This window comes from Fukomys damarensis, unplaced genomic scaffold (genome assembly GCF_012274545.1).
Source record: "Fukomys damarensis isolate Sample0158 unplaced genomic scaffold, DMR_v1.0_HiC HiC_scaffold_6, whole genome shotgun sequence".
NCBI lineage: Eukaryota > Metazoa > Chordata > Mammalia > Rodentia > Bathyergidae > Fukomys > Fukomys damarensis.
Window position 1 is genome coordinate 20,695,428 of NW_022900918.1, and position 10,280 is coordinate 20,705,707.

The window sequence follows — 10,280 nt, forward strand, 5'->3', positions numbered from 1 at the left end:
GCAGGCAGGCCCATTATATACTATTATAAGAACTGAATATTGAATATACAGAGAGAATATGGAATATATATGGAGAGAGAAAGAGGGAGACAGCAGAGAGCCGGAAAATGTATAAATATTTTAATGCTAAATTTATTGAGACATATTAAATGTATTGAGGCATCATGAGATTAATAAAATTTATCTTTGGCCTCTACAGTTACATGAAATGCTCAAAGTGGTGACCATGAGCTTACAGACATATATTAGTATGGCAAACTGGTGATTGGTTAACCTTGGTCATTGAGATTGCTGCACCTGAATTTTCATTTTCTTCTCTAATGGGTGGCACTGCAATGGATTTTCCGTGATATACAACAGCCTGTAGGGTAGCAGTTGCAACAGCATTTATTGAAAATATATCATACTCTTTTTCTTTAAGTGTGGCTACATTTTTGGCACCCTGCCTATCTATCTATCTATTTTGTCATATAATTTAAGAATTCACTTTATGTTGTGGATCAATATTATTTCTAAATAGATTTTACAAATTGAGATTATATAGTATAATATTTAGATGCAAATAATGCAAAAAGTGTAGATAAAAAATGAATAAATTCCAATAACATTTAAAAAGCATAGTGGGGCCGGGATTTATCTCAGCGGTTTGGTGGTCTGCCTTGAAATCGAAAGGACCTGAGTTCAATTCCTAGTACAAAAAAAAAAGCATCTAATGATTAAATAAGGGAGAAATTTGGAGTAGGGTAAAATTACTTATTAGAATGAAGTAACTTAAAATAAAATGGTAGGCATATATACCAACATATAAATAGTTATGCTAAAATATAGTGGACTAAATATAAGAAATAGAGCTTTGGTAAATGCAAAATAGAAAAGAAATTTTATTTTTGTATAACTTATAAAATTCAAAACAAACATAGAAATAAGTTGCAAGTATAATGGTGGAAATTTTCATGCTATCCAAATGGTAAGTTTATAAACACTATGTTGGTTGTATTCATATTACAATATGTTGACTTCCATTTTAAGAAGTGAAGCCAGACACTTTATTAGAATAGTGCAATGAATCAAAACCAAATTAACAATCTTGTATAAAATTCAAACACCAAGGGCTGAGGATTTAGCTCAGCTGTTCGGTGGCCTGCCTCAGAAGCGCAAGGACCCGAGTTCGATCCCCGGTACCAAAAAAATAAATTAATTAAATAAATAAATAAATAAATAAAATTTAAACACCAGACTTCATAATTTTAGTTAATCTTTGTAGTGCTTGAGAGAAGAATTACTATACGCTTGGCATTTTTACCAGTTTTCCTTCAGTTATCAATAGAATATATAGGCCAAGAATCAATTAAGACACGGTAGTCATAATCAATGTTCTCAACAAAATTTATTTAGTTGACACAAACAACAAGAAATGCATGTCTTCAAGTTTCCATTGTGCATTCCCTGAGTTCTTTCCACATCTACCATAAAACCATTCTTAATGCTCTTAGAAGGGTTAATACGTTTTAGGGCAAAAATGAAATTCAGCTTAAAATATATGAGAAGTTATCTAGAAATTATGCAAACATTTTAAATTGACCCAATGAAATAACATAGAAGTTGTGAGAAAAAATTATAAAACAGTTAAAACAATAACAATAAATAGCATATCAAATTTTGTTAGATAAATAAGAGCAGTGGTTCAAGGGAAATATACACATTTATTGCTTATGTCCAAAAGAAAAACAGTCTGAAGTAATCTGATGTTTCAATTTAAAATATAAAAGATGACATTCCAAAAGTAAATAATTCTTTATAAGGCTGAATTGGTTGTCTTTCCGAATGGGATTCTGTCATTGCGTTTCTAGAAGGGCAATTTTGGCATACGGCTCAGCCAGTAAGCTCCAGAATTGCAGGTTTTGCAAATTGGAAGAAATAAAATGAGTTATATTGTTCATTTTTTTCCGAAACATTGTAAGCATTTAATACTTTTGCTAAAATTCCCGAAGCTGTAGGACTTGTTGATATGTGCTAAAGTATCAATAAGAACAGTATGTCCCACATGTTTTCTCTGTATCAGTCATAAGCTGTTTACTTTTTGACATTCTTTTACTTTTTGTTCCTTTCCTTAAATTTTGATCATTGACAGGAAGGTATTTCTATAATATAAAATATTTTCCTCTTCATGAGTAACTTGTAGTTAGACAACACTCCTTTCAATTGACGTTTTCATTTAGGTGTTATTATTTTCTATGCATTTTATATGTGATAAATTATCTTCAGATTGTTAAGATGAGCAGCCATATTGTTCCAGAGTGATGGAGTCAAGATAGTAACCATTGTTATATGCATTAATTCCAATTTATATTTGATTTACCTCATTCCAATGATTGATTTACTTGGTGAAATAACACTAAGCATTGGATTTTTTTTTCTAATCATGTTGGTAAAATATGCGATAGTCCCATTTCATTGCAGTGAATATGTAAATAAATGTGATCTGCTGTAAATATAGAACATGTCCGTGATCAGAAATATTTTTAGGGAATTCATATAGAAAAAACTTGCAACTTTTGGTATGTGATTAGAAAATCTTGAGTTTTGAACAAAAAGTTACAGTGCAAGGTTAATGAAGAAAAATGAACTTAATCTTATTTGGATTAAAAAAAACAACTCAATTAATAGGTATGCTTTCAACTTTGGAAGTCAAATTTGTGATACAGAAAATTTCTTTCAAGAAGTTCATACAGAGATAATATGCACAGCTTATTGCCTTAATTGGCCTCCCAAGCAAATGGATTTTGTCATTTGAATAAGATATTATTTAGCATAGGAAAATAAGGTTAAAATGATCATTTGTTGCTTTACCTGTATCAGTCTGTATCTGTGCCTATACCTAGGAACAGATGTATTTTTATACATTTTTTTGGCATTGATAATCCTTCAGACTGGACATCTTCCTATAACAAATGTACAAACACTACAATTAATAATTAACATTAATATAGTACTTGTGAAAATATACACAGATGCCATCTAAATTTCGCTTGCCATTTTCATCACTTCCTTTACGGAGAAAGGATACAATACAGTAATTCATCAGTTGACAAATGCTTCTGTTTATAGACAATTCAGTTCACAAACAAAATCACTCAGGACAATTTTGCTTCCTTTTGCAAATTCCACATTGGATGACAAACATGATCATGGTCATCTTGCCCACACAAACAAAGATGCAGCCATCTTCCCCCAAAATTGTTAAATAAATTAAGTTCATAAAGGGAGATACACCTGTTTAACATTGCACGCTAATTTTACTTATCAGATCTTTAATACTATTAGGTCTGTGATAATTTTTTGTGTTTTCATTATTTTCCTGACCATAATGTTTTTGGGAAGGTAGAATTACAGAAAGTTATTTTGTAAGACTTGGATTTGTCAGATATTTCATCATGGACATATTTTGTTTAGCTCTTCCAGAGGAATGTACGAGATAACATGTATTTTTCTCATTCCTCCCTATTAATGTGCCCTGTTATAAATAATAACTTTAGTCAATACATTATCATCATTTATCATTGTTGAAATATCATATTTTCCTTTTAAATCATATGTGAGAGAGAGTTAGAAAGAGAAACAAGCACAAACAGAAAAGCAGACAGAGAGAGAGAGAGAGAGAGAGAGATTCACATATGAACCCTTATACATATTTTTATATTTAACAATGTTTAGAAAATTCTAGGATTTCATTGGTAACTCTTATTTTATCCTCAAACCATAAAGTTCATCTTTCTCTAAATCTCTTTAATATCTAGTTTTTTTCAATTTAAAAATTTTTTTTCGATATTTCTCTGTCTAACATGTTTGCCAGAAGTTTTCTTCACTCAGATCTGTCGGTCAAGGCGGCCATTCACTTGAAACATTGCCTTTGTAAACATTGCTAAGTCAATGCATCTGGCTCTTAATCAGAAACCTACCTCTAAAAACTCATGAAAGGAAATGTGCTGAAATCATTTTTGCTTCACATTGTGGTTTTTAAATCCTATTAATTTCAATATCACTTTTTCTTGTTTTGAGTTTAATTTTATTGACCTATAATGATTGGACATATTTATGGGTACAGTGTAATACTTTGATATACACATATAATATGTAATGTTCTATTTCGAAGATCCAATAGATCTGGATGATGGATGTTAAATTGTTTCTGATAGGAACTTAACAACAAATCGATGTGGCTCTGGGGAAGGAATCTTCTTACATTATTTGTGAGAATTAAGCAATTACAACCATTATGAAAATCAACAGGAGACTTCTAAAAGTACTAAAATTAGAAATTCCATTTGACCCTGTTATTCACCTTCTAAATATCCTTTAAGAAAAGGTAAAAACATATTAATGTGATACACATTTATCAGTGTTTAGAGCAGAACAGCTCATGACATCTAAATGCTAGAAGCAGTCTACTTAAACATCGATAGATGAATGAACAAAGAAAATAGGAAATCTATATATAATAGAATACCATTCTGCTATAAAGAAGGAAAAATCTAAGACATCTATAGAAAAACAGGTAGAGCTGGAAAAACAAAGCTAATGTTCAATGAAATAAAACAAACCCACAGCTTAAACACTACAAGGTATCGCTTTTGTGTAAGCCAAATAAATAGCAAACAAACAAACAAAGTATAATAGAAGAAAACAAGATAGATTTTTTGGCAAATTGGACATGGCCCAGAAGAATGAGGTCAAGGGGAAGAGATGTGCCAAATATCCAAAATGGATGTAGACATTATCTGTCATGATGTATCTTGGTGGTTGGATGGCTCCAAGCTTAAACTTTCCATTTCACAACAGCAAAGTTTGAAAAAATTTTGTTGGATGTTAGCAATTTTGCTCGATGGTTGAAATGAAAATCTGACTTGAAGAAACCTGTACGGGTGAGAAGGAGAGGTGTCACGTCACATCGCGGAGACAGAGGGGCACAACTTCCATGTAAGTGCATGAAACATTCCTCATGGTGCCTTGTTTTCTCTTTTCCTTCCTTCCCTCCTTCCCTCCTTCCTTCCTTCCTTCCTTCCTTCCTTCCTTCCTTCCTTTCTTTTCTCTCTCTCTCTCTTTCTCTCTCTCTCTTTTTTTTCTGCACTTTGCAGAAAGTATCATAACCATGGCTGCAAAGAAAGTTAATGATACCAACAGTATCATTAACTTAGAGGAAACAGTGAGAACTAAGAGTTAAAAAAATCACTGTGAAATTAGTTAACATTCTGGAAAAATGAATTTATAAGTGCATTATCTTGGCCTCAAAACCGATTATTTGATTTTACACTATTTCTTGTGGGAAAATAGGTTCACTTCTAGAAAGATTTTGTGTTCTAACACGAATTTGGAGCAAATTGAGTTTGACAACCGAGGTACAACTGTAATAACGATAAGAATGAAAATGGGAAAAGAGACTTAGAACAGAAGAGAGGGAGGTGACTGTAAAGGAGAAAGGAATTAACAAAGAACCAAGCTGTGTTTTGTACATGTGCCTCCTCCCTAAAATGAATGTAAACTTCATGTTGTACAAACATGTATTAATAAAAATTTTAAAAATTATCTAGCTATTCTGGAATGTACAATATATTATGGTTAATTACAGTCATCCTACTATGCTATAGAACATTCCTACTTCCCAGCCTCAGCTTACCACTGTCATCTACTCTCTGCTTGTATTAATCAACATTTTTAGTTTTCATATAAGAGAACACGTGGTGTTTGTCTTTCTGGGCTTGACTTATTTCATTTAATATAATGTTTGTATTAATATTATTCACATTTTCTTCATCACTATTGTATGAATCTTGGTTTCATAGAATAAAAGAAAAATTGCTAAGGAAATAGGGATTACAAAGAATGTGGAAAATTAGTGAGTGAGGATGTGCTTTTTATTTATCAGCTATCGTATGTATATTACATTATATATTATATCAAAATCAAATATAAATATGTTATACATTAATATATTAACATTATATATATTACATTTGTATATGCATAACACATATTTTATGTATCCATATGTAACATGTATATATATTTGCACAAATAGAGAAAGAGATACGTGATAAGGGACATACAGAACATCTACTTGCTAGAAATGCGCTAAGATATATGTGTGAGAGAGAGAGAGAGTGAGAGAGAGATACTTTTCTCATTCTATAATATTTAGTCATTAATTTGCCCTATTGTCTTACATTAACTCTTAGGATTGCTTTAAATTTTCATGTAAAATGAACTAAGTATCCAAAATGTACTTGTCTTTTTTATTTGCCTGGTAAACGAAGGACAGAAAAGAACAGGACTACTGTTTATTCTTGAGAAAAAAATAGTGATAATGATTATAATAAAATTTATTGAAACAATTTATCTGTGGATGTGTTAATTGAATTTGGTTATCCCAGATAATTAAGAATGTCTTGAGAAGAAATCTATTGAATGTCTGTGCAGGAACCTACGAAAACTGCTCATTGTCTTCCTGACTGTTCATCTTCTCTTTAAATTGCTGAAAATTGTTACTAATATAGAACTCAGTCTTTGAAGGTAATTTGAAGCACCAATCACACATAGAATTTGTAAGTTACCCTGAAGTACAATTCCACAGTACACAAGAATTCAATAGGATTTCGGAAGTGCTTAGTGCCAACTGAAATACAATATTTTCAGATGAAATTACGTTTTAGCCCATAGTCAAGAAAAGGCTAAGCAATTTTCTGCAAATAATTGTTATTGACTACTCCAGTGGTGGCATGTGTTAAAGAGAAATTTATTAGTCTGTTTTAAGTTTCTGAATTTTCATCTTGTGTCAATATCTGATTTCTATTAAGCTCAGATATGAAGGCGCTTATGTTTATTCACACACCATGAAAAAGGAGTTCAGATTTTGCTGCAAATTCATACTTGATGTATTGCCATATGTGTACTATGAAAAGCAGTTTATTTAGGATGCTTATTGTACTTTTCTGTTTCTTGTTTTTAGTTTAGGAAAATCATGTTTTATTATGTGTTGAAAGTATGAAGTTCTTACGTTAATAAAATTCTTATGATAATGCAATAATATAACTAGGTTGAAATGTTATGGAAGGAATCAGTAAGTGACACACAGAAAGGCAGCAGAATGGAAGTAAAATAACAAATTTACTCATTGACAAAGGTCGATCGCACATAAGCCGTGCCTGGATCGATGATGAACTGGGTTATAACTCCTCCTTTTATAGCCTTGACTTCATTTCACAGCCTTGACTTCATGTGGGTGGTGACATTTCATTCTCATAGTTCAAATTACGGTCACAGGATAGTTAACTTTCAACCCAGACTCAACAGTTCTTTGCAGTTGGGAAGTTTACCTTTAAGATTAGCCTAGTTATCTATTGTAGTCCATAGGAAATGGGGGTGTTCAGGGTCGGGGTAGTGAATGTTAGCAATGGTCCTTTTTATCTTGACACGTTTACGATCAGGTGGCTTTAGTCTCTCTGGAGCTCAAGACCTTGATGTGCCCTATTATCATAGGGTAACACCAAATGCCTCATCCAGTAATTAGCGCCTCCGGTGTCTTGTTAGTTCTGAGCTAAACAGACTAGTTAGGGACAGCAGAAGCTATTCTATGTTATGACACTTCATAGGTTTTAGTTATTTATAAAAGTGTTCTCTATCAGTATATCTTTTTATTTATATGGATCCAAAATTTCTGTTTAGAAGGTTGAATAGTGATACAGAGATTCTTCACACTTTATGTGAGTTATATTTTATGAATGTAACTTTCATTTGTAAGGCATGTAATAAAATGAAGCAGGAAACCAAAATAACCTGAGAAACAAATAGTGTGTACAAATAATGTACAGTCATTATTTTTACCCCTTTCAGTAGTATTTTGCCCATTGCGTACACAAGAATTCTCAGCCACACAGAAAGTAAAAAAGTTATCTAAGGTAGCATAACTAGATCTAGTGCAGATCTAGCCTATATCTTATCTAGGATGACAATGTGTCATTGCGATTAAGCATCACTCAAAATATAAAGGAATAGTTCTAAAAAAATGTAGTCATTTTTGCTAAAGATATTTTAAATTTATATTTATATTCTAGACAGAATTAAGATTTTTAATTTATTATTTTAAACAGTTTTTGATTTTTAAAAATTTAAATTAAAAATTTACTGACACAAATGCATGAAAATTGTCCATTTTATGAAATAAAATGTATTTTAATACATGTGCACATTCATTGTGTAATGTTTATATTAAATGTATCTACCACCACAAATATTTATTGTTACTTTACTGTGAAAACACTCAAAATTATCTTAGTTCTTTGAGATATATGGTGCATTAACATTATCTGTAAGCACCCTATTCTTCAACGGCGTAGCATGCCTTTTTACTTCATCTAACTATAAATGAGTTCCCATTGATAAAACACTCTCCATTCTTCTAGTAACCGCTACTCTACTCTCAACATCTGTCACATAAACATTTTTAGGGTCTTCATGAGTGGGGTTCATGAAGAACTTGTTTCCATTCATACCATTGTTAATGTCAGCATTTAACTTTTTAGTGCTTTGCTTAGGTATTATATATTATTTATTCACCCATAATTTGATCAGCACTTAGGCTTTTCACATTTCTTGGCTACTATGAAGGAAATCTGTGCAATTCAGAAAGCCAGGGAGCAAAGAGAAAAAGGAAAAGGCTCTTGGAGGAAAAAAGCCGGGGGCCAGATATAGTCCCTATTATAGTTACTTTCTCATCTTTCTGACACAGTTACCAAAGTCCACAATTTCAAAGAAGAGAGGTTTAATCTTGCTCACAGTTTGTAGAGATTTCAGTTCACAGTTGGCTGGCGCCAAGGCAGTGTGTCATGGCAGAGGACAATGGCAGATGATATGGCAGTGAGAAGCAGAGAGAGGAGACAAGGGAGGACAAAGGATATACACATACTTTCAGGCCACACCCACAGTGACCGCTTCTCATCAGGCGTCATCTCCCAACATCACTCCTAGATATAAAGGCATCAGTGGACTAATCAAGAGGTGAGCATCACATCCATAACCCTCACAAAGCCTCACTGATGAGGGGATAAAGATTTGGAAGACACTAGATAGAAGCCCAAATAGTCCCCAAGGTTATTTCACCATAATTCACTCAGACACACGAGGCAGTGTGCTTTCAGTTCTAGATGTCACTCAAGACAATCATGTCAACAGTAAAGACTGCTACAGTTACCTATTTTGACTGTGAAAAATAAACTTAGGTGCTTACTGTGGTTTAATGTAGTATAAATTTACACGGATTTTCCTTCAAATTTACCTTATAGTTTTGGAGAACAATGGTTTTCACTGGTATAAATTCTGGAGAAGTGTTCTTCAGAGAGGTTGTAAAGAAATCTGTTTCCTCATGTTTTTTGACTTCTAGAGGCTTTGTGTTTTTCTTGGCTCTTGGCCTCTTGTTTTTTTTTTTCCAAACTAGAAGTCACATAGATAGAAAATCTGTTTTTATTGTCTTCTTTCATTTTGTACACTTGGGCTTACACTGAGATCATTTGGACAAGCCAGGATAATCTTTCCTTCTGAAAAATTTTTTTTTTTTTTTTTTGGTACTGGGGATTGAACTTGGGTCCTTGCACTTGCAAGCAGGCAGAGGAACCACTGAGCTAAATCCCCGGCCCCTTCTTCTGAAGATTTTTAATTTATCTAAAATGTCTCTAATTTTCCATAAATGGAGGGAAACAGGTGAACTCACTTTACTATGTAGACTCAAAATATAAGAGACAAACATCTAGAGTGCATTTAATGTACTTTCAAAATGTTCAGACATTACAAATGAGTTGAAAGTATGACCTAAACAAATCACAACATCTTTTTTTTTGCTAAGACATCATAGAAAAACAGACTTTTTTTCTGTCTAATAGTACTTCATGTATTGCTACAGAACTTAAAAATTAGATTTTCCTCCTAGGGAAAATTGAACATTGTAAGACTTCACAATATAGTATATCAAATCTCCCAAAGAAAAGAGAATGGTTGACCTAGAGAGATCTGAAATAAGGATTGGTCATGTGTGAAATAAAAATACACCAAGAGTAGTTAGTTAGTGAAGAATTATGTATTGTAAAAAGCATAAATTCAGTACTGTATGTTATTGTATGTGTGCATGTATGCTCAATGGAGGTAAAATAACCAATTTTTTAACTTTTTCTGAAAGAATATCTCTATTATACCAATGATGCCTGCAACTAATCCACACATACACGTAATATCTA

General features: G+C 32.4%; 1 pseudogene; it reads right to left on the reverse strand.

Annotated features, from left to right (window-relative positions):
* LOC104870007 overlaps positions 1–9,002 on the reverse strand; it is a 17,076-nt pseudogene extending 8,074 nt beyond the window's left edge.
* Positions 9,003–10,280: the final 1,278 nt, after the last annotated feature.